This window comes from Tasmannia lanceolata, unplaced genomic scaffold, assembly GCF_043159265.1.
Source record: "Tasmannia lanceolata isolate RefF3 unplaced genomic scaffold, GAP_Taslan_0.1 ptg000026l, whole genome shotgun sequence".
NCBI lineage: Eukaryota > Viridiplantae > Streptophyta > Magnoliopsida > Canellales > Winteraceae > Tasmannia > Tasmannia lanceolata.
Window position 1 is genome coordinate 2,787,841 of NW_027518703.1, and position 18,180 is coordinate 2,806,020.

General features: G+C 44.0%; 1 non-coding gene across 1 annotated transcript; it reads left to right on the forward strand.

Annotated features, from left to right (window-relative positions):
• The first annotated feature begins 16,137 nt into the window (after positions 1 to 16,137).
• Positions 16,138 to 16,211, forward strand: TRNAI-AAU (transfer RNA isoleucine (anticodon AAU)). Its single transcript has one exon. It is a non-coding gene; the product is annotated as a tRNA-Ile (tRNA).
• The last annotated feature ends 1,969 nt before the right edge of the window (positions 16,212 to 18,180 follow it).

Genomic DNA, 18,180 nt, shown 5'->3' on the forward strand with positions numbered 1-18,180 from the left:
GTGGAATTCGGATTGCCTTAGTGATCCCAAGTCCACAGGAAAGACGAATTCAAATCAATATTAAAATGCACACGCCAATCGCGTGGGAACGAGAGACCAAAAGAGAGAGCGCGCGGCGGCTCGCGCCCCACGCCCCTCTCGCGGGATCATGTCCCACAGGTAGCTGTCCGGCCCGGCTGGGTGTTTTACCTTTGCCAAATATGCACAAGGTCTCTTTTTCCTTATTACTTGTTGAGCTTTATCTTAGTTTGATAGCCCACTAGCATAGGAATCCGTCCTTAGTCTAGAGAGTCAGTCCTCTTGTTCAGGAATCAAATTCTATCATCATAGGGGTTAGGATTTTATCCAACCTCTCATCGTATCATGTTTTTCTATCCGCTCCTGCAAGGTATAGGATGCTGTCCAACCCTTGCAGAGCTGTGTTTCTGTTCTTTTCCCCCGCAAAGCATAGGATGCTGTCCAACCTTTGCGGGATATCAGGAGTCTGTCCTCCCCTTATGATGATAGGATTTGTCCCCCTTGAGTCAAAAACACTTAAAAACAACAAAAACATCTGAAAAACCAAAAATCTCAAAAATCTTGAGTCATTAGGAGTAGTTAGGAAATCTGTTCTGAACTACGTTGGCTTGATCCCTTTCCACAGGGTACGTAGTGCAGCTTGGGATCCACATCCCAAGTCCAACCAAACCTTTAAAAATAAGCATTTTAAATCTTTCAAAATTACAAAAATCTTTCAAAATATTGTTTTTTCGAAAGGATCTTCCTCTAGAGTTAGGAGGTTGTCCTAGTTAGAGAGTTTTTGAGTCGGGAGTTGCTCCCTCGTTCGTTGTTTGTTTGTTGTGTGTTTTATTTGTTTGTGTTAGAGTTAGGAGTGAGTCCTAGCTAGGAGTTTTACGCCTCCGTCCGGTCAGTTGGCGATCCACATCGCCAATTGATGACTAGGTCTAAGATGCGATAGATCCTACTGTTTTCTTCAGGATATACAGCCTAGCTACACATAGATTATAGGAACCACCTGCATTAGCTTAGGGCTAACCTGCATTTAGTTAGGGCATATAGGGTGTCCTAAAATCTACAATCCATTGGAATTTAAATAATCACATAAGAAGCTTTAAGAACTAGTCCGGTCTTTTAGATCGAGTCTAGGATAGAGATCTAGATGTCTTAGGCATCATAGATTAGAATAAGTGCGAAGAACTACGTTGCCTTGATTCTCGTGGAGGCGGGGATACGTAGGCTTCTTTGGATGAACATCAGATCATCTAAAGACTCGGGCCTAGGTATAGATTAGAGTCATAGGGTTATATGGTATCGAGTCATTTTCTATGTTTTTGCAGTTTTTTCTTACTTTATTGCGCAGACCTTATGCTTTTAGCTGTAGCATGCATGTGTTTGCACACCAGAACTTAGACACCAATTTAGGATTGACATTCATAACCTAGTTATTCTCAGGTGACACTTTTATTTCTTTTATGTGTGTTTATTATTCCTCCGAGACATGCATGATTAGATAGACGTCTTCTCGGAGATTTGTGTTCCCATTTCATATGATTTTCGCCCAAAACTCTTCAAAATTATTAAGTAAATGGCATAAGACACCAGGTGTTTGCACTTGGGCGGATGAGGTGCTCTTTAGACCTTCCGAATTCGTAACCAGGCACGAACCTTATTTTATATCTCTGGTTATCCGTTGCAACAGAGCATAGTATGGGATCCTTGGCCCACTTCCTTGGATGGCGACTCTTCTTTGTTTAAGGTACGCCTCGAATCTGGGCTAGTCCCCGAATCGAGAGGTATCTCACCTTTTTTATCGCCACTCATGCTGTGAGAGGCATTTCTTCTTTCGAGAGTTCCTTGGTAGAGCTCTCCATTCACGTGGATGATCCATAGAGATGTTAGCGCGTGGGGCTCGTCCCTCACCGCCGCCTCTCTCCCAGATCGGGGTCCACAATGGGGTTTTGAGGGAGGCCGGTGGTAGTGGTGGCAAGATGGAGATGGGTTTTGGGTTTCGGGTTCGAGGCTGGATTCCGGCAAGCTTGCCGGAATCAATGGAGATGGCGGTCTCTCCCTTGGTGGCTGCTGTTGGTGGAGGTGGAGGTGGAGGTGAAGAGAGGGGGTAGATGGTGGTGAAGGGTGGTGGTGGATGACGGTGGTGGTGCCTCGGCTCCCTCTCTCCTCTCCCTCTGGATTTTTTTTTGTTCTGTCTCTTTTCCTTTCTCTTAAAAATCAATGAAGAAGAAGAAGTTGGAGGTGGGGTGGAGGAGATTGTGGTTGCTGTTGGTGTTGGTGGAGAAGGTTGAGGATCGTGGTGGTACCAGGCAAGGAAGAGGGTTTTGGCTGCCCAGCCCCCTTCTGTTTTTATTTATTTATTTATTTTATAGCCAGGGTTAAAACCCTCCTCCTAATCTCAGCCATCCATTCTCCTTTTGATCTTATGGCCTATGTCCATTGCTCGTCCAATTCTTCTAAAATTTGTAGGGACGCTCTCGGAGAGGTTAACCATCCTGGGAAAATTTGTATCAATTAGTGAACACTGTGGGTCAATAAAATTTTGGGATTTCTTCGCATTCAGGGCTCGGTTCTTCAAAAATTACTGGACTCAGCTTTCGGGAATTTATTCGATTTCGAAAATTGGGTCAGGTCAAAATGGGGTGTCTACAGATGCCCCTCTTTGGCAGAGGGTGCTCGTCGCACGAATGCCAAAGCCAAAAGGACGAAGCATTTTGACCTGGCCCGAAAACTTGGTTGAAGGAAAACGTAAAGAAAATGATTTTGTAAAGATTGAACTCTGGGAAGGATAAGATGCCTATGGGGTCTTACACAAATGGGATGCCTCGGGGGACTTTGGAAAGGATGGATGCCTCGGGGGTCTTTAGAAAGAAGGGATGCCTCGGGGGTCTTTAGAAAGGATTACTCAGGGGACTTTGGAAAGAATGCCGCAGGGGACTTTGGAAATGATGCCACAGGGGACTTACACGGATGGGATGCCTCAGGGGTCTTACACAGAAGGGATGCCTCAAGGGTCTTACACAGAAGGGATGCCTCAGGGGTCTTACACAGATGGGATGCCTCAGGGGTCTTACACAGATGATGCCTCAGGGGTCTTACACAGATGGGGTGCCTCAGGGGTCTTACACGGATGGGATGCCTCAGGGGTCTTACACGGATGGGATGCCTCAGGAGTCTTACACAGAAGGGATGCCTCAAGGGTCTTACACGGATGGGATGCCTCAGGGGTCTTACACAGATGGGATGCCTCAGGGGTCTTACACAGAAGGGATGCCTCAGGGGTCTTACACAGATGGGATGCCTCAGGGGTCTTACACGGATGGGATGCCTCAGGGGACTTTGGAAAGAATGGATGCCTCGGGGGTCTTTAGAAAGAAGGGATGCCTCGGGGGACTTTGGAAAGGATGGATTCCTCGGGGGTCTTTAGAAAGAAGGGATGCCTCGGGGGTCTTTAGAAAGGATTCCTCAGGGGACTTTGGAAAGAATGCCGCAGGGGACTTTGGAAAGGATGCCACAAGGGACTTACACGGATGGGATGCCTCAGGGGTCTTACACAGAAGGGATGCCTCAGGGGTCTTACACAGAAGGGATGCCTCAGGGGTCTTACACAGATGGGATGCCTCAGGGGTCTTACACGGATGGGATGCCTCAGGGGTCTTACACAGAAGGGATGCCTCAGGGGTCTTACACAGATGATGCCTCAGGGGTCTTACACAGATGGGATGCCTCAGGGGTCTTACACGGATGGGATGCCTCAGGGGTCTTACACAGAAGGGATGCCTCAGGGGTCTTACACAGAAGGAATGCCTCAGGGGTCTTACACGGATGGGATGCCTCAGGGGTCTTACACAGATGGGATGCCTCAGGGGTCTTACACAGAAGGGATGCCTCAGGGGTCTTACACAGATGGGATGCCTCAGGGGTCTTACACGGATGGGATGCCTCAGGGGACTTTGGAAAGGATGGATGCCTCGGGGGTCTTTAGAAAGAAGGGATACTGAGAATGGCAGAATGCCGCAGAAGGCGAGGTGCTGTGAAAGGCGGAAGCTGTGTAGAAACTGACGTGGATGCTGTGTAGAAACGGGCTTTGATGCCATGTAGGAACGGGCTTGGATTTTAAGTAGGCGAAACCTTCACGCGCTAATTAAAGGGGAAAATTAGCTAGGTGGAACCTTCACACGCTAACTAACAGGAAACTTGATTGAGTGAATTTTTTTGAAGAGATTGATAATCTTTTGATTTTGATTGATTGATTTATTGATTCAGATTGATTCCTTTGAAAATTGCTTTGTCTCTTGCCGAGAAAATGGGAGTGCGAGTTCTTTGCTGAGGACCAGACTCACATGATCTGCTGGGATTTTGGGTACTGACCCATGTTTGAATGAATTAGATTTTTGCTAGGAATTGAACGCTTTGAGCGATTGCCAGCAGAATCTCTGGGAAATAGATGTCAGACTCCATTGGGGATTAGCTTTGCTGATGAACTGACTACGGAGTAGGCTTAGCTGAGGAATTTGGAGGTTTGACTTGAGATGTGCTCGAGCTTCTCTCATCTCAACTTGCTGGAGACATTGGTTTATTTTGATTGTTCTTGACATCTTTTATGACGCAAGTCATAAAAGATGCCCCTAGTGTATTGTACTTCCATGACAAGGGCCTTAAGGAGGCGGAACAATGATGGTCGAAGAAAAGATGCTTTGCTTCATGAAGGCTTGAGGTTGCATGGGTTTTCTTTTCTTTTTTTTCGGATGGAGAGAGCAGGACTATCACCATGATGGCTGAGTCTGAGGATCTCTTTCTTGCATCGCTCACTCTTGGAGGCTTAAGGTCTCTGGTAGGTTGGAATAGGATGTCTCTTGCCCCTTCTGATACCTAAACCAGGATTTACTCTGATTTTATTTTTATTTTTTTTGAGAGCATGATGCCACTCTTCCAACGCCAATGACTTTGACTTCGAAGGAAGGGAAAACGAACAAAAGGGAGAATAGATTTCAAATTACTCAACCAAAGAAAACTCCTATTGTTCTAGGAACTCGACTCACTTTTGACTCACCCTTGGATCTTATGTGTTATTTCTTAAGGGTATGGCCTAGCCACTTTCAGAGTATTTCGAATACCGTGTCAAGAGGCATTAATCTCCTCTTTCGGTATTTCCATCATGGTTAATATCTCCTTTCGGATTGCTCGCTTTCGATGCCCTAGTTTAGAGGAGCGTGAAAATAAGCTTGCTGGCACTCCTTAGACTGAGATTTTGCTCCGGTTGAAGGTTCTTTCTTCACCTCATTGATTCGCTTCTTGTGAGAAGTCACTGCCATTGACCAGATTGCCTTTCCAGGTTTTCAATCTGGCGGACCGCTCGCCCTATCTTTTGCTTGGATCGCCCTTTCGGGTTTTCGGTCCAGCGGGCTTGAGTACTCTGACTTTTGCCTAAGCCGACTTTTTAGTTGTCAACTTAGCGGGTGAATGACCCTAACTTTTGCCTAGGCCGCCCTCTCGGGTTTTCAGCCTAGCGGGTCTTCAGACTCCATTGTTTTTCTCTTTTCTTTCTGCTTTTGCCTCGAACCTTTCCTTGTTCACCAGAAGGACTTTCTAGGTGGGCGTGGGTTCAAAAGGGTTGGATATTTCTTTGGTTCAAATGGTTTCGACCGAATTTGGTCTAACCAGATTGCTTACATACCCCCAAAAATGGAGGATCAGGTCCGCGTAGTTTGCTTGAGGGTTTGGAAATGACTGATTTAGCTTTTAGCTCAAAGGTTGACCGAACCTGGAAGCCCAGGTTGCCTACGTACCCTGAAGAACTGGGGACCAGGTCGAGCGTAGTTCAAGAAAAAAAAATGCCCCTGGTTTGTCGGGCGGTTGAAAGAATATTTGATTTTGTTGGGGCTCAAAGGTATTTGCAAAAGGATTTTTCGAACTTGGGATTTTTTATTTTGAAGGTTCAAATGGCCAAGGATGGCCTTCTGGTGTTCTGGCATGAAATTTTCTCAAATAATTGAGGTTCAACAACTTTTGAATTTTTCTTTCATTTTTTTTTTCGAGGAGTCTGGCGGCATTTCCTGGCAAGACTTCATCTGCACTTCGCAAGCTTGACTGGTTGAATTCTCACTTTGTCTTTGGGATCTTGAACTGGTACTCAAGATTCTGTGACTCTGGGTCCTCTCGATATGCTGAAAACAATTTTGAAAATTTCAATCTATTTATCGACTCCGCTTCCTGCGATTCTGACGTTCTTGAGGAGTTGACGTGGGGCATGCTCCCTTCTCCTTTCTTCTCTGGATTCTATCTTCTTTTTTCTTTGTTCATTCTGATTTTTATTTTTTTGCTTGGATGTGGGGAATGCCCCTACACCTTGAATGCTTTAACTTGAAATTCCATCGCAATGTATAGCCCAAGTATTCTTCTTGGTGTTCATGTTCTATGCTCATGACTTTGTTGTCCGAAAGTCTTCTCTCAATTTTTCATTCACTGCATTTGATGTCTGGTATTCTTCATTTGAATTTTTTGCTTTTTCGACCTGATGTCTGAAGCTGAGGGTGACTTACGTTGAACAATGCCAAGGCACGCTTCTGGTTTATCCTCATAGGACCAAGCAACACTTCTTTGAACCCTCTAAATAGGTTTATCGATTCTTCGCGCTCTTTGGGAGATGAAGTTTCGCCAATCCGTATTTCCCGAGTTTCAGATTTCGATACCACCATCGACAGTTTCGATTTCGTCTTTAAGTGGCTTTGCTCGATGCTCTTCCTCTCGTTTGACCATCTTTCAGATCTCGAGGGGAATTTCGCCGGCTTCCTCGTCCGAGGAGGGTGTCTTAGTTCGTTCAACATTAGATCCAAGAGGAAACACAGAGGAAATTGACATTGAAAACACATGTTCCTTTCATTTAGAAGTTTATGTACATTGATGATACTCGACACGCAACATTAAGCTTTACATCAGACATAACAATGGGTTGAATGCTGACCCACCATAAGAAAGACGAGCAAACACAAAATACTTGGACTTGACACTAACATGATTATTTGACCTACCAACTTGGACAAGAGAGTGATTACACACACGACAAGGACAAATTTCAAAGAAATGACACTGTTGGAGGCAATGGACTAGCGCTGAAAGTTCATGGACATCATGCCTTCCTCCATGATGGTGATGACTATGGAGTTCGACCCTGGAATAGGAATCTCGGAAGGGGCGGCCTCTTTGGTTTCTATAGACCCGGCTCAAACTGATTTTCAACACCTGATAATGGCAAGGCTTTCTCTGGCATGATGTTTTCAAGGAGCTCAAGCTCTAACATCTTTCATTTTCCTTCCTATTCATTTTTCAGCCCAGAGGTGGTACAGGTAAAGGTGGTGAGATCTATGAAAGGTTGAAAGGGTAGAGTGGTTCCCATAGTGGGTGAAAGAGGTGCAACATGGTTAGGTGCAGAGTTCTCGGAAGCATTTGAGTTCGAGAAGAGTGAGGGGATCCCCGTCTATCAGGTCCTGGATTTCATCATCATTTCCCTCATTTTGGTCAGGACGAGACTCTCAGTAGACTCAACCATCTGGGCAAGGTGAGAGGAAATAGGTACAGCAGACTGGCTAGACCAGGAAAGTTTAGAGATGGAGAGGTTCTTTTGGGAGATATGATAGGCAACTGGGCAAGTCTCTTGTCATGGACAACACAAACATTAGGCTTAGTGAGAAGTAATCACATGGCAATGTAATGTGCAAATTGAAACAAAAGGTAACACAAGCACATCTTTCTCTTGGCTAAAATCCGGCAGCACAACTTCAGTACATGGAGATGTGGTACGGTAAGCACATGGTTTATCAATAACCCTAAAAGATAATGGTTACGCTTAAGGTTTTTGGAGAAAATCCGACAGCATAACGACTGTACAAGGAGGGTCTCGGCGACCAAGCATAAAGAATACGCCGACAAGGTCAAGATGAAGCAGGTCTCTCAGCAAAAACACACACTCAGGTAATGATAATGGCAATATAGACTCATAATTGGCATGCAAAGCGATCTGATCAAGATCGATCAAAGGATCAAGCTCAGGGAAGATAGATCATGGCTATAAAGATAATGATGTGAAACCAATGATCTGATCATAATCCAAAAGGCGGATGGATGGGAAAACAGATTAGATTAGGAAAGAAAACCTAACTATGAAGCAAGCCCTAATCTAGTAATAAATATATATACATATATATACATCCTAACCAGGGGCACCAATCCTAGTCTAATCTAGAGGAGTCAAAGAAGTCTTGACACAAGACAGACATGTGAGTGTACTAGGACTGCGCCTGTAGCCACATAAAGTGAGCTACCCTAGTCTAAAAAATAGGATAAGGTCCCTAACTCTAGGCTCCACATGTATAAGCAACACAGATGTTCGTCCATAAATGCAAACAAAAGGACCATGCAATATATAGAGAGAGTAATGTCGCGAGGTCCACCTGGCCGGGTGCATAGTTACTTGTATGCTGTGACTATCGCCCAGCATACGAACTATGTCCGTTTTACACACAAGGTGTCCAGGTGTTGAGATACTACTGGTGCGGTGGCACTAGAAGGCGGGTATAGCCCTCACGGCTCCTACTTATAGTATCTCTCCGAGAGTAACCTGATAGCATATCCACAGCAGAAAAGTAACCACAAAACAGATAATATGTGCAATGGATGAAAGTGAGTGTGTGAGCCCTTGTTTTATTTTGTATCTACTTGGTGCCCCTGGCATTCTAACGGAAAAGGTTCCCATTTAAAATGATTTTAGTCCAAATTTCTTCAAAATTAGTAAAAGTGGCATTTTCACAGAGTTAGGCAATGTCCCAAGACATCCCCAACAGAGTCGCCAGCCTGTGGACCCCGATCCCGAGGACGGTTGGGCGAGGGACACGAGATCCCGCGCCGATCCTCCAAGATCTCCACAATGTGCAGGAGAGCTCTACCAAGGAACTCTCGAAATGATGCCACTCACAGCATGGGTGGCGATACAAATGAGATACCTCTCGATTCAAGGACTAGCCCGGAACCAAGATGTACCTATAACAAAGAAGAGTCGCCATCCAGGGAAGTAGGCCCTGGATCCCATGAAATACTCTGTTGCAACGGAGAACCAGAGATACAAAGTTCGTGCCTGATGACGAATGGGGAAGGTGTTAAGCGCCCCCAATTCGCCCAAGTGCAAGCACCTGGTCTCTTATGCCATTTTAATTAATTTTGAAGAGTTTTGGGCTAAAATCATGTGAAATGGGAACGAGCATCCCCGAGAAAACGTCTATCTAAGCATGCATGACCCGGGAATGGACAAAAGAAAATAAACATCCAAATCTTAACTCACCACATCTAATCCTAACTCATCACATCTAGAAAAGTAGTAACATCCACACGCACAGCTACAGCTAAGCAGATAATCAAGATAAGATGAATAAATGCTACAACTAAGCAGGTGAGAGGACAGATAAGCACAGCTGTAAACTACCGAAGCGATAGAATAAACACACTAGCATGCGAGCCTATGTAAGAGATCTATGAAAGGTTGAAAGGGTAGAGTGGTTCCCATAGTGGGTGAAAGAGGTGCAACATGGTTAGGTGCAGAGTTCTCGGAAGCATTTGAGTTCGAGAAGAGTGAGGGGATCCCCGTCTATCAGGTCCTGGATTTCATCATCATTTCCCTCATTTTGGTCAGGACGAGACTCTCAGTAGACTCAACCATCTGGGCAAGGTGAGAGGAAATAGGTACAGCAGACTGGCTAGACCAGGAAAGTTTAGAGATGGAGAGGTTCTTTTGGGAGATATGATAGGCAACTGGGCAAGTCTCTTGTCATGGACAACACAAACATTAGGCTTAGTGAGAAGTAATCACATGGCAATGTAATGTGCAAATTGAAACAAAAGGTAACACAAGCACATCTTTCTCTTGGCTAAAATCCGGCAGCACAACTTCAGTACATGGAGATGTGGTACGGTAAGCACATGGTTTATCAATAACCCTAAAAGATAATGGTTACGCTTAAGGTTTTTGGAGAAAATCCGACAGCATAACGACTGTACAAGGAGGGTCTCGGCGACCAAGCATAAAGAATACGCCGACAAGGTCAAGATGAAGCAGGTCTCTCAGCAAAAACACACACTCAGGTAATGATAATGGCAATATAGACTCATAATTGGCATGCGAAGCGATCTGATCAAGATCGATCAAAGGATCAAGCTCAGGGAAGATAGATCATGGCTATAAAGATAATGATGTGAAACCAATGATCTGATCATAATCCAAAAGGCGGATGGATGGGAAAACAGATTAGATTAGGAAAGAAAACCTAACTATGAAGCAAGCCCTAATCTAGTAATAAATATATATACATATATATACATCCTAACCAGGGGCACCAATCCTAGTCTAATCTAGAGGAGTCAAAGAAGTCTTGACACAAGACAGACATGTGAGTGTACTAGGACTGCGCCTGTAGCCACATAAAGTGAGCTACCCTAGTCTAAAAAATAGGATAAGGTCCCTAACTCTAGGCTCCACATGTATAAGCAACACAGATGTTCGTCCATAAATGCAAACAAAAGGACCATGCAATATATAGAGAGAGTAATGTCGCGAGGTCCACCTGGCCGGGTGCATAGTTACTTGTATGCTGTGACTATCGCCCAGCATACGAACTATGTCCGTTTTACACACAAGGTGTCCAAGTGTTGAGATACTACTGGTGCGGTGGCACTAGAAGGCGGGTATAGCCCTCACGGCTCCTACTTATAGTATCTCTCCGAGAGTAACCTGATAGCATATCCACAGCAGAAAAGTAACCACAAAACAGATAATATGTGCAATGGATGAAAGTGAGTGTGTGAGCCCTTGTTTTATTTTGTATCTACTTGGTGCCCCTGGCATTCTAACGGAAAAGGTTCCCATTTAAAATGATTTTAGTCCAAATTTCTTCAAAATTAGTAAAAGTGGCATTTTCACAGAGTTAGGCAATGTCCCAAGACATCCCCAACAGAGTCGCCAGCCTGTGGACCCCGATCCCGAGGACGGTTGGGCGAGGGACACGAGATCCCGCGCCGATCCTCCAAGATCTCCACAATGTGCAGGAGAGCTCTACGAAGGAACTCTCGAAATGATGCCACTCACAGCATGGGTGGCGATACAAATGAGATACCTCTCGATTCAAGGACTAGCCCGGAACCAAGATGTACCTATAACAAAGAAGAGTCGTCATCCAGGGAAGTAGGCCCTGGATCCCATGAAATACTCTGTTGCAACGGATAACCAGAGATACAAAGTTCGTGCCTGATGACGAATGGGGAAGGTGTTAAGCGCCCCCAATTCGCCCAAGTGCAAGCACCTGGTCTCTTATGCCATTTTAATTAATTTTGAAGAGTTTTGGGCTAAAATCATGTGAAATGGGAACGAGCATCCCCGAGAAAACGTCTATCTAAGCATGCATGACCCGGGAATGGACAAAAGAAAATAAACATCCAAATCTTGTTTTCCCCAAACCTCCCTCTCTCTCTCTCTCTCTCTCTCTCTCTCTCTCTCTCTCTCTCTCTCTCTCTCTGTTTTCCCCTTTTTTTGAAAATGGGGATAGTGGTGGTGGAGGGAGGAGGAGAGATGGTGGCGGTAATGGAGGGGTCGGCTGGAGGAGGAATGGCCGGAGAAGAGGGGTGGGTCGGAGATGGTGGACGGAGGTGGAGGATCCAGATGGGTTTGGAAGAAGGGTTTGGGGTGGATTTGAACGGAGGTTGCAGAGGTGGGTTATGGGTTGCGGCTGTGAAGGAAGGGATGGAAATGGGTTTCGGTTTTGGAGGTGGGGGTCGGAGAAGATGAGGGTGGAAGAGGGTTTTCGAAGTGTGGAGATGGGTTTCGGTTTGGTGGTGGTTGGTGGTGGTGGGTTTCGGTTTTTGGAGGTGGGGACAATGGGTTTCGGCCTTGGGGGTTGGGGAAAGTGAAGGTGGAGGGTGGTGGAGGATTTTCGAAGGGTGGTGTTGGGGTGGAGATGGAGGTAGAGGATGGTGGTGGTGGTGCCGGATTTTGGAGGTGCAGAAATGGGTTTCGGTTTTTGGGGTTGGGGAAAATGGGTTTCGGTTTTGGGGGTTGAGGAAGGTGAAGGTGGGGGATGGTGGAGGATTTTCGAAGGGTGGTGTTGGGGTGGAGATGGAGGTGGAGGATGGTGGTGGTGGTGCCGGATTTTGGAGGTGCAGAAATGGGTTTGGGCTTCGGTGGTTGGGGAAGGTGAAGATGAGGAGGGTTTTGTGAAGGGTGGTGATGGTGGTGGTGATGGGGTTTTGAGGGAGGCCGGTGGTGGTGGCAAGATGGAGATGGGTTTTGGGTTTCGGGTTCGAGGCCGGATTTCGGCAAGCTTGCCGGAATCAATGGAGATGGCGGTCTCTCCCTTGGTGGCTGCTGTTGGTGGAGGTGGAGGTGGAGGTGAAGAGAGGGGGTAGATGGTGGTGAAGGGTGGTGGTGGATGACGGTGGTGGTGCCTTGGCTCCCTCTCTCCTCTCCCTCTGGATTTTTTTTTGTTCTGTCGCTTTTCCTTTCTTTTAAAAATCAATGAAGAAGAAGAAGTTGGAGGTGGGGTGGAGGAGATTGTGGTTGCTGTTGGTGTTGGTGGAGAAGGTTGAGGATCGTGGTGGTATCAGGCAAGGAAGAGGGTTTTGGCTGCCAGCCCCCTTTTGTTTTTATTTATTTATTTATTTTATAGCCAGGGTTAAAACCCTCCTCCTAATCTCAGCCATCCATTCTCCTTTTGATCTTATGGCCTATGTCCATTGCTCGTCCAATTCTTCTAAAATTTGTAGGGACGCTCTCAGAGAGGTTAACCATCCTGGGAAAATTTGTATCAATTAGTGAACACTGTGGGTCAATAAAATTTTGGGGTTTCTTCGCATTCAGGGCTCGGTTCTTCAAAAATTACTGGACTCAGCTTTCGGGAATTTATTCGATTTCGAAAATTGGCTCAGGTCAAAATGGGGTGTCTACACTATGACGGAATGTATCTTGAGCCAACCCCTTCCCTTCCTGCCTTAGGGTCTTCGCAGGTTAAGGGATTCCTTTCTCTATAGAGTCGGTCGTAGAGGGTTTAGGGGTCTGTCCTACCGTCCTAGGGTTTGGGAGTCTGTCCTACCCTTGTAGAGTTTAGGATTCTGTCCTATCCCTTCATAAAGTTTGGGATTCCGCCTTTCCATCTTTCAGAGTCCGCTTTCAACATAGGAGTCAGTCCTTCAGTCTTTCAGGAGTCTGTCCTATCATCATAGGGGTCGTGATTCTGTCCATCCCCTCATCAAATCGTGTGTTTTTATCCGCTCCTGCAAGGTATAGGATGCTGTCCAACCCTTGCAGAGTTGTTATTCTGTTCATTCCCCCCCGCAAAGCATAGGATGCTGTCCAACCTTTGCGGGATATCAGGAGTCTGTCCTCCCCTTATGATGATAGGATTCTGTCCTGTTGAGTCAAAAACATCAAAAACACCTGAAAAATCAAAAATCTCAGAAATCTCGAGTCATTAGAGTGTAGTTAGGAAAATCTGGTCCGAACTACGGATGGCTTGATCCCTAGCTGAGGGGTACGTAGGCAGCTCAGGCGTGCAGCTGGCATCCTGAGTTCAGTCACCATCTTTGTAAATATTTCTCACAACTTTCACAATTTTCACAACTTCAAAACCTTCCAAAACTACAAAATTTCTTCAAAATGACCTTGCAAATCGGTTTCAAAATATCTTCCCATAGAGTTAGGAGTCAGTCCTAGACTTTTGGGGTGTCTTAGAGTTAGGAGTCTGTCTTGATCTTGTGGATTTGTCATGTCTGGTCGTGTGAGTGTCCCTAAAGTTAGGAGGCCTCAGGTCGTGGTCAGTTAGACACTTAGTCGAGCCGATGGCTAGACTAGAACGCGCTTAGAGAGCCCATGATTTTCCTTAGGACGCACAACCTAGTCACACATAGGGTGTAGGGTCCACTTGCATTAGTTAGAGCATATAGGGAGTCCTAAAAAGTACCATTCACTCGAACTTAAGTAATGGCGCAAGAAGCTTTAAAAACTAGTCAGGTCTAGTTGATCGAGTCTAGGATAGCGGTCCTAGAAGGTTAGGCATTGTAGTTTAGCATAGGTCGCCGAACTACGTTGGCTCTGATTCTTCCCGAGGCCGGGATACGTAGTGCAGCTAAGATGGATGGCCATCTTGGTCCGAGTCAATTATCGCATTAGAGTTTAGGGTTTGTCGTGTGGAGTCGTGTTGTGTTGTGTGTTTTGCTGTGTTTTCTTACTTTCATGTACAGATCCTATACTTTTAGCTGTAGCATGCATGTGTTTGTCCACCAGAACATAGACACCAATTAGGCATGACACTCATAACCTAGCTATTCTTAGGTGTCATATCTTTCATTTCTTTTTGTGTGTGCTTCTTATTCATCTCCAAGATATGCATGATTAGCTAGACGTTATCTCGGGGATATTCGTTCTCATTTCACATGATTTTTACCCAAAACTCTTCAAAGTTAATAATAAATGGCATAAGAGACCAGGTGCTCGCACTTGGGCGAATCGGGGGCGCCTGATCCCTTCCCCATTCGTCATCAGGCACGGACCTTTTATATCTCTGGTTATCTGTTGCGACAGAGCACAGCATGGGATCCAGGGCCCACTTCCTTGGATGGCGACTCTTTTTTTGTTCGAGGTGCGTCTCGAATCCGGGCTGGTCCCCGAATCGAGAGGTATCTCACTTTACATCGCCGCTCATGCTGTGAGGGGCACTCTTTCGAGAGTTCCTTGGCGGAGCTCTCCTTCAAGTGGATGATCCCGAGACTCGCGTGGGGGCACGTCCCCCCCGCCCCTCTCGGATTGGGGTCCACACTATCACATTAGTCAAATCCCATCAAATCTAATATCCCAAATCTAACAAGGTTACCCCTTTAACCACCTTGCCTAATCTACCACCATGATGATCCAATGGTGTGATTTCAATCCAATCCAACGCTAAGATTCCCATATTCTAACAGAGGGAGTGTAGAAGATATGGGCATAAAATATTCTCATATCTTCCACTTGTTCTCGAACCTGAATGAGCTTCTTCCATTTAAATAGATCCGTGGCGAGTAAACTTGGGAATGATTATATGCAATTTGAGGAAGTTCTTTGACATGGAAATCAAGATAGAGGCTTTTTTTATATTTCTAATTGTCCTATAATTATGGTTCAGTCCCTTTCTCTCATTGGCCATCTTCAATAGATTCTAGTTATGTTCAAGGTCGATAAGATTTATGGGTTGTCTGTATACAAAGAATTTTATAATCTAGGATTGTCTAATCCTTGATTTTACAAGCTAAAACTTGGATTTGTACATTTTCAGGATTGTAAAATCCATGTTTTAGCTTATAAAATCCCTGTTTTAAGTTGTAAAATATATGTATCCAAACGGCCCATAAATTTGTAAAATTGCACACCTACTTGTTTTCCTTCTATAGCAATCATAATCCGGTAATCCAGCAAATAATCCTTTCATGGTGGCACAAATATCTTTTTGAAATGTTTAATCATCTTTTCCATATTAGATGCATTGATTTGGGATTTTCGGAAAGATTAGATTATCTGGATTATAAACTCTATGAACATTTGGATCTAGGCTCATCTACTATAACATAATGGGCCCCATCTTCCATTGATCTAAACCATCCATTTGATAAGCTTTGCTTTATATCTCCTATAGCCCAAACAAAGGGGCTAAAAACAAATTATACACCCATATTTCCACTTTAAAATGGGTGTAAAATTTATTTTACGATGTTGCCCACTTTTTTCCATCAATGCTAAATGCTGAAAAATTCTTACTATTGGGAGTTGAGATCAGATGATTGGTGTGATTTTCGATCCAAAAGAGATCAAATGGATGGTTCAGATCAATTTAATGTGAGACCCAATATGTCGTGTTTGGGTCCACCTCCTTATTATACAATGAGGTTGTGCCCTGCGGAAGCATTCCTCTGACATTATTTACCTAACTATCCTCATTGGACAAGTCAATTAAAAATGTGGCAAGCCGGCAAAGGGGCTGAGATATGATGCAAAATTAGTTATCCTAACCTTCTGATCTTTTATTGGTCAATATATTTATTTAATTATTTGTATATAAAAATGGCCCATTAGCTCAGTTGGTTAGAGCGTCGTGCTAATAACGCGAAGGTCGCAGGTTCGAGACCTGCATGGGCCAAAATTTTTGTCCTTTTCCCTTGGCATGTGAGGACATTTTCGACCTTTCATTTAGCTTTTTAAATCTCACAATGATTCCATTACACTTTGAAAATGACAAATCAACATAAACTTTCTCACGAACCAACACCTATTTTATTTTTTTTTCCTTGGAAATGTCTATAGTGGCCCTACTACTTTCCTCTTTTTTTCTGATTTACCTTCAACACTTTGTAACCTAAGCATGTTTGAGGTTTTTTTTTTACTCTACAAAAGATTGGATTTCATCTGAAAATAATACAGATTTAAAAATAATATTTAAATGATTAGTATGATTTTATATATTAAACAACCTAAAGTTTAAGCAAATTCGGGTTGGTGGATGATATGTAGATAGAAATAGGAATTTAAATATGGAAATGATATATGCGCCCCTTTTCAGTATCTATGGCTGCAAAGGTGCTGATGTACTTCACATTTGAAGGAATGAAGTGACTTGATTACCACGTACAATGCAGTTGGGTGTCTCAAGTACTGAAAAGGGGTGCATTTATCATTTCCCTTTAAATAGGTGTGAAACAATGAAAATAAAATAGTGGATAGATATGTGAGGATTAACTATGTGGAAGAAGAGAATTACTAAGTTCAAGAAATAAGAATAAGGGTGATAATGGTATTAAAAATGGGAGATGATATTTCCACTTCCCTTCTGATTAAGTCACCAAGTTAAAATGGGGTTGAACATGTCTTTAAATTAAGTCACCCAGTTAAACTCCATTAAAAGTAGTTGAAATCAAAATCATAAGTTATGAAATATCTCAGTAGCTCATAACAGACCCTATTCTCAATACTCAAATACCCTGTAACACAAACCCAAAGCAAAAAAAGGCATACAATATCAATAGCAAAATCTATTTATGTACCCTAAAGGACGTGTTTATTCAGCCATTATCAACCTAAGAAAAAATCAGATTTCCAAATAAGCTGTGGAAATAAGAATTGAAAATCCACAAATCTGGCAGTTTCCTTCACCCTCTTGGCTCCTCAACCTCTCCCCTGCAGCAGGAATTATGTACCCCCTTCCCTCTCTGTCTCCCTAAAAATGAGCTGGCAGATCTATTCATTTTGTACTGAAAACTCAATTCCAAATCCAAATACAAAATTTGAGGTATCCAAACGGGCCCTAATCTCACTTAATCACTCTTATTCTCTAAATCACTTAGGGTTAATGTTAAACCCAAACTTGGTCCTTTCAGAACATATTCCAACACTCTTATGTGGTTATAGGCAGATCAGGCTGCTTGATAGATGTGTCTATCTAAGCGAAGATTATAGTATAGTCTATGACAGGGTCAAGACGGGATCACCTAAACTACAACGAGACAATGTAGGATAATGATGCGAACAAGTAACTAAATATGATCTAAACGGACTCTATGTATTCCTAATGTGTCTGGACTCTAATAGATCCACAAAAGTGTTTGAAACCAAATAGGTACAAGTGGATCTATAGGAGGAAGAATGACCAAGATTGGAAAGGGGGAGACCTGTAGGGCTAGGCTAATGGCAAGAGGACTATAGTCAAATAGCTGGTATTGACAATGAGGTAACTTTTTGCCTATAATTAAGCTATAGTCCATCAAAGATTATGTCGATGATAATGACGCACTAGGATTACAGAATCTGGCAGGTGGATATTTAAACCGCATTCTTGAATGGAAACATTCTGGAAGATATACGTACTTCCGATTGAGGGTTTTGAGGTTGCCAGGAAGGGTAATCAAAAGGGTGTGCAAGTTGCTGAAATCTATGGATTGAAGCAGTAGTCTCGCAGTTAGAACCTCTGTTTTGGTGAAGAGATCAAAGAGTTTGGCCTCTCACAAAACATGAAGGAGGCTTGTGTTTGCAAGTAGGTTAGTGGGAGCGCAATGATATACATTTTAATGTTGTGCATAAATAATGTCCCGCACATTGAAAATGGCATCGAGATA